This window comes from Urocitellus parryii, chromosome 1 (genome assembly GCF_045843805.1).
Source record: "Urocitellus parryii isolate mUroPar1 chromosome 1, mUroPar1.hap1, whole genome shotgun sequence".
NCBI lineage: Eukaryota > Metazoa > Chordata > Mammalia > Rodentia > Sciuridae > Urocitellus > Urocitellus parryii.
This window is the reverse complement of record NC_135531.1, coordinates 54,409,648-54,416,571: the sequence shown is the minus strand read 5'-3', so window position 1 is coordinate 54,416,571 and position 6,924 is coordinate 54,409,648. Positions and strand designations below refer to the sequence as shown.

The 6,924-nt window shown below is 39.0% G+C and overlaps 1 pseudogene; it reads right to left on the bottom strand.

Moving 5' to 3' along the window:
* Positions 1-253: 253 nt before the first annotated feature.
* LOC113184250 (small nucleolar RNA U13) lies at positions 254-361 on the bottom strand (annotated as a pseudogene).
* Between the last annotated feature and the right edge of the window lie 6,563 nt (positions 362-6,924).

Below are 6,924 nucleotides of genomic sequence, written 5' to 3'. Positions count from 1 at the left end.
CTACATACTTATTTATTTAGTCACTAAATTATTAAAAACTCCAGTCTCCAAAGTGGCTAAATATACAGAAACATGCATATTTCATACATTTGTAAAGCTTTCTGCAAGTCATTAAAGATACATACAAAAAAAACTTCAAAATTTTGCTTTACATTTATAATTTTTATATAATAACTTCACTTCAAAATATTTACAATATGAAAATAATCTTACATGCATGAAAACATATAAATAGAAGTTTGCTTGTTTTTCATGTCAGAAAGGTAAGGTGCCGACATCGTACGTAGCAAGGTTCAGAGGGAGGCACATCTCACAGGGCAGCGTGAACACCCGATCATCACGCTTATGAACCAAAAAGGATCTATAAATAGAAATATATTTTTAAGGCCTGTTTATGAGAGCAAAATATTGGCAATAGTATTAAACTATATTGGCAATAGTATTAAATAACTTGAAACATCCAACAACAGGGCATTGTGTTGTTAAAGCATCACATCCATGGGATTGCATTATAGGCCTCCATTTACAAATATTATTCTAGAAGAATATTTAGTGACGGTAGTTTGTAAAGTAGAAAACAATCATTTTAAAGAATCACCTGGAGTTTGAACTGTTGGACCAGGACAGGGTGGGAGGAAATTTCACTATTGATTTAGAAAAATACCTTGAAGGCTTTGTTTCACTTTGGAAGTCATGGCCTTCCTTCTAGACATAGACCAGGTAGAAAACATTTAGGCAGAGTTTCACGGCTTTAAAAAGCACAGGAATTTGGGAGTAGGCTTTGGCAACTCCCTGGGAGGAGGGGGAAAAGGGTTTAGATGAATACTAGAAGAGCAAAGGGGTTTCAGTGGCAGGAGAAACAATTTACATGAAATGGATGGGTTTTGGGGAAAGGATGGCCAGTATTAAGGGCCTATGGTGGGAGGGGCTTCAGAACTTTAGGGTACAAATGTCTAATATTGAATTTTATGTTGTTTTCTATGCTAGATGAGAACATGCAGTTTGTTCAACTGTCAACCTAAGTATCATAAACAAGCTACAAATACAATACTATGGTTTTGATGTTAACTCTTACTCTGTCTTCCCCAGTCCATAGTGAGAACCCAAGGCAAGCTATGGCTTCAAAAGCCGTCTCGGCTCTGGTCTGGCTTGCTTCCTGTTCTTTCATCCTTCTCATTGTCTGACCTTCTTTCCTTTCCCCATTTGTATTCTTTATGGTCTCATGGAATTTCCTAATTCAAAGATTTTCAACACGAGAGAACTCTGTTTCCATCTGCCAGCACTCAAGCTATGTGACATGTAGTATTTCGCTGTGAATATTCTCTTTACTTTTTTTTTTTTAATTTGTGCTCCTGCTTTAGCTAAAAGAGGAATTATATCTGGGCTTTGGCTTTTGCCTGGAGGGAACAACTTCCAACTTAAATGTATCCCCAGAAAAGTCTCCTTCAGGTGTTCATGACTGTTTCTGGTATAGCTCAATGGTGCATTTACCCTGCCTGCAGTCTTTTATGCAGGTCTTGATAGCTGCTGTCTCTTTTCTAGAGTCTCCTTTCCTACCTGGCCTTCTCCATTCCTGGTTCTATTTCTGCTGTAGTCACTACGGAGCTGTTGCTGGTAAGCCTTAGCCTTTCTTTCCTCGGAAAGCTCTCAGCTGCTCCCTGGATCTGACAGAGGCTGCTGGAAAGTGTCAATGATGAAAGTTCATAGATGCAAAAAAAAGGCGCTTAAAAGGAATGTTACATCTTTTTCCCGTTATCCTGTATTGTATGTAAAACATTAGTCACTCACCAACACCATCACCACCTTGTTTTCAAATAGGAATGTTTTATTTAACATACACAGTGGCTTGGCTTTACTAACTGAATCCTTTTGAATTGAAGGTGAAGTTCAATGCATTACATCATCTCAGTATTCAATTCCATTAGGTTCTTTTTTTCAGGATCCCACTTACTTCTTGGGGTGTTTTCTGGTTGTAATTTTAGTGGATTCCACTTTATTTCTTTTAATGATTTTATCATCAACCTCCTGATTACAATTCTGCAGGCTGCCCTGATTTTAGCTCTCAGATACATCCCCCGGTTCCCAAACTACAAACCAAAGTAAATATCCTGTAACTAACTGGTAATGCAACTTCAGAAAAAATCAATTGTTCTATAAAGGGCACTTCCCCCCTGAGAACTCCATTTGAATGGGATCTGAATATTTATTTCTTAAGATATGAATAGCATCACCTCAGTAACTTTAGCACATTGCTTGGGCAGCTATCTCCAGCACTTTTGATCTGTTTTTCCTGTGAGATTTTTTTTTATTAGTAGGAGCTGTCACGATCAAGCAAAAGGAAGATATGTAAATTGCTTCTATTTGGGGAGGGACCATATTTGCTAGTCACTGGTATTTAATACATCAAATTAGGTTTCTAAGTTTCAGGTATAATTTTTGGGCTTACAATTGCCTTTGAGCTGGTTTTCTAACATAGGAAGATATCAAATGCTTTGAATATACTGCTAATGAAGAGTTAGGGAGTGTATTATACATCAGTGGGAACAAACTTGTCCCTAATAATCAATAAGCATTTATTAGACAATAGACACTGGGCTAGGTAGTGGGAACAAAACCAGCTACATAATTTCCAGGGTCCAAATGCAAAATGAGAATGTGGGACTCCTTGTTAAAACCAAGCAACAAACAGTTAAAAAAAAAAAAGAATTCCATAAACCAGGACAGCAAAATGTTCAATGAAGTACAGGTCCATTCCGAGTCCTGGGACGCTGTGACCACACAGGTTACATGCTTATGAAGTAGGACAGAACTGGGAATGTGGTTGTAAAGTCCCTGGCCTCAAGGGATCAAGTTAGAAAGAACCAGACTAGTCCCTGGGGGGCAGCGTTGGGGGGAATACCACAGAATCCATTTATGCAGATTCCTTAGGCAGTCCCATGACTGTGAAATATACAGTTTACAATTAAGTATATCTAAATGTTGATAGGTATTATCTTATTATCTGAGCTTTGAATCTTTCTCTCTCTCTCTTTTTAATTGTTAAACAAGAGCCACAGATGCAAAACTGCCAGCGGTGATATTCCCAGTCTCCCAGCCAGACAAATTAGCCTTTCTCACTTTCAGGCAATTTTCTCTACACAATAGATTCAGTTTGAAAATCTTGCTTGAAAGCCTTGAGGGCGTCATTATCTCTTTTCCTCACTTACCTGGGCTTGGAGAGCTAGGTGGTCTCCAGGAACTTGGTGATTGGCAGGGCTGTGTTTCCTTCTGATCTATATACCAGGTGTGTGTCCTAATGGAGCCTGGACTTGATGTGATGGTTAACTTTGGGGAAGGCCCCTCAAGGGATCAATGTGGGCCAGCACCATCCACTCCACTGGGGGCCCAGATGAAAAATGAAAAGGTGAAAGCAAAGTCTCTCTCCATCTCCCTTTGGAACTTTGTCCTCAGACTGGGGGCCATGCCATCTGCTTCCTTAGGTCTGAGGCTTCCAGACTTGGACTGAGCCCACTACTGGCTTCTCTGATTCTCCAACTTGCAGATGGCCCATCATCTTCTCAGCCTGGAAGCCAATTTCCCTAATGAACTTCCCCTCATATCTCCTATATTCCACGTCTGGGAAACCCTGGCTAATACACTTGGTAAGTAGAAAGGGAACACAAACTGTAGAGTGGTGCACCTTCTGTGATGGTGCAGGTCAGTGCCCAACCCCACTTCTGCAGGGGATTTACTATGAGGGAAGTAAGAATCACAGGATAAGTACAAGAGATGAGATGCCTCTGTCTCTGAAAGTTACAGGAGTCAGCCTTGTTATAAATCAATACTCCAACTTATTACATTATCCTTGCTCTGAGCCAGGTGTTTTTCCAATCTCCATCAATGCAGTGACTTTTTACTAATATTCTCATTGTACCCATTTTCACAGGGAAAACTGAGGCTCAGCAAGGGAAAGTAGTCAGAATGCAAACCCAGGTGTTTTAGCCTCTGATGCCTGGGCTCTTCACCTCCACACAACTCTCTGTCTTCTCTGTTGGAGGATCTGGGTGTGTGGGGGTTAAAACCCTCATAGGGACTGAGGTCACAGCTCAGTGTGCAAAGGAACTCACTTTGAATGTCTCTACTAATTTATTCATTAAGAACTTGACATATAGTTGTTCACTTAATTCTCACAAAAAAAATCATGTAAAATGGATGGACACTCTTATATCCTCATTTATAGCCCCAGATAGGGAAGCTGAGGAAGATAAAGATTTTAAAAATCCTCTCAAAGTCACACAGTCAATGCGGATGCTAGATTCCCAGTCTGCCTCTGTGCTCCTAAATGGGCTATAGCTTTAAAAACATGGTTTCATATTCATGCTCTTATCAATTCCTCATGTAATACTATTGGGGATGAATTATTAACCCCATTCTACAGATAAGGACACTAAGTCTCTGAAGTTTAAGACCCATTCTTTTTTTTTTTTTTTAATTCGAGTTTTGCACTGGGAGTGGTGGAGCATGCCTGTAATCTCAGCAGCTTCAGAGGCTGAGGCAGAAGGGTTGAGGGTTCAAAGCCAGCTTCAGCAAAAGCGAGGCACTAAGCAACTCAATAAGAACCCTGTCTCTAAATAAAATAAAAAATAAGGCTTGGGAGTCAATCTAACAAAAGAGGTGCAAGACCTCTACAGTGAAAACTATAGAACACTAAAGAAAGAAATTGAAGAAGACTTTAGAAGATGGAAAGATCTCCCTTTTTCTTGGATAGAAAGAATTAATATCATCAAAATGGCCCTACTACTAAAATCCTTATTCAGACTTATTGCAATTCCAATTAAAATTCCAACAACATTTGTCATAGAAATAGAAAAAGCAATCGTGAAATTCATTTGAAAAAATAAGAGACCCAGAGTAGCCAAAGCAATCCTAAGCAAGAAGAGTAAAGCAGGAGGCATCACAATACCAGATCTTAAACTATACTACAAAACTATAGTAACAAAAACAGCATGGCATTGGCACCAAAATATACAAGTAGACCATTGATACAGAATAGAAAACACAGACAAACCCACATAAATATAGTAATCTCATATTAGACAAAGGTGCCAAAAATGTACATTGGTGAAAGGATTGCCTCTTCATCAAATGGTGCAGGAAAAACTGGAAATCCATATGCAGCAAAATGAAACTAGACCACTATCTCTCACCATGCACAAAATTCAACTCAAAGTGAATCAAGGACCTAGGAATTAGACAAGAGATCCTGTGCCTAATAGAAAAAAAGTAGGCCCAAATCTTCATCATGTTGAATTAGGTCCTGACTTCCTTAATAAGATTCCTATAGCACAATAAATAAAAACAAGAATCAATAAATGGGATGGATTCAAACCAAAAATCTTTTTCTCAGCAAAGGAAATAATCAATAATGTGAAGAGAGAGCCCACAGAGTAGGAGAACACCTTTACTACATGCACATCAGATAGAGCACTAATTTACAGGATATATAAAGAACTCGAAACAACACACACACACACACACACACACACACACACGCACACACACACACACACACAAAATATCCAATCAATAAATGGGCTAAGGAACTGAACAGACACTTCTCAGCAGAAGATACACAATTGACCGATAAATAGATGAAAAAAAATGTTCAACTTCTCTAGTAATTAGAGAAATGCAAATCAAAACTCTCTAAGATTTCATCTCACTCCAGTCAGAATGGCAATTTTCAAGAATACAAGCAATAATAAATGTTAGCAAGGATGTGGGGGAAAAAGGTACATTCATACATTGCTGGTAGGACCAATTTGGAAAGCAGTATGGAGATTCCTTAGAAAACCTGGAGTGGAACCACCATTTGACCTAGCTATTCCGCTTCTTGGTCTTTACAGAAAGGACTTAAAATCAGCATACTATAGTGATTCAGCCACACCAATATTTATAACAGCTCAATTCACAATAGCTAAACTGTGGAACCAATCTAAATGAATGGATAAAGAAACTGTGTTATATATACACAATGGAATATTACTCACCATTAAGAGAATAAAATAATGACATTTGCAGGTAAATGGATGGAGTTGGAGAATATCATGCTAAGCAAAGTAAGCCAATCCCCCAAAACCAAAGGCCAAATGTTCTACCTGATAAGAGGATGCTGATCCATAATGGGGGGTGGGGTGCATAGGAAGAATGGAGGCACTTTGACTGGGCAAAGGGAAGGGTGGGGAGAGGACAGGGCATGGGGGCAGGAAAGATGTTGGAATGAGATGGACATCATAACCCTAGATACATGAATGACTGCTCATATGGTGAGACTCTATACATAGCATACAACCAGAGAAATGAAAAGTTGTGCTCCATTTGTGTACTATGAATTGAGATGCATTGTCACGTATACATAATTCAAACAAATACATTTTTAAAAGGTACAAAATAGGGCTAGGGAGTGCCCCTGAGTTCAATCCCTGATACCACCCTACCCCCGAAAAAAACAAAAAAACAATAATTCAAGTTTTGTTATAGCACATTTTGTGAAGGACTGGGAGGGGTTTGGCTCAGGAATAAGGAGGAAGACAAAGGTGATGCTAAGGAATCAGTTCAAAAGAGTGATTCCTCAGCTCCTCACCTTCACTGCCAGCAGCAAGGGGAAATAAAACTGAATCATCCATCGTGAAGAGCTGTTTTCAACTGAAGTGAGAAAGGCTAGCTTCCTGGGAGCAGAGGAAGAAGATATTTAAATGGACTCCATTTATATGACGTTCAGTATTGTACCTTGCCTCACAGAAAACCCACATACGTGTTTTTTAAATTGAATTGAATCCAGTTATTTTGGTATGCACTTTCTTCCTGAACAAATTAATGCCAATTCAAAAGTAAAAGACACAGTTCTGTTTTCTAAAACACTTAGGCAAGACTTAAGGTCCTACA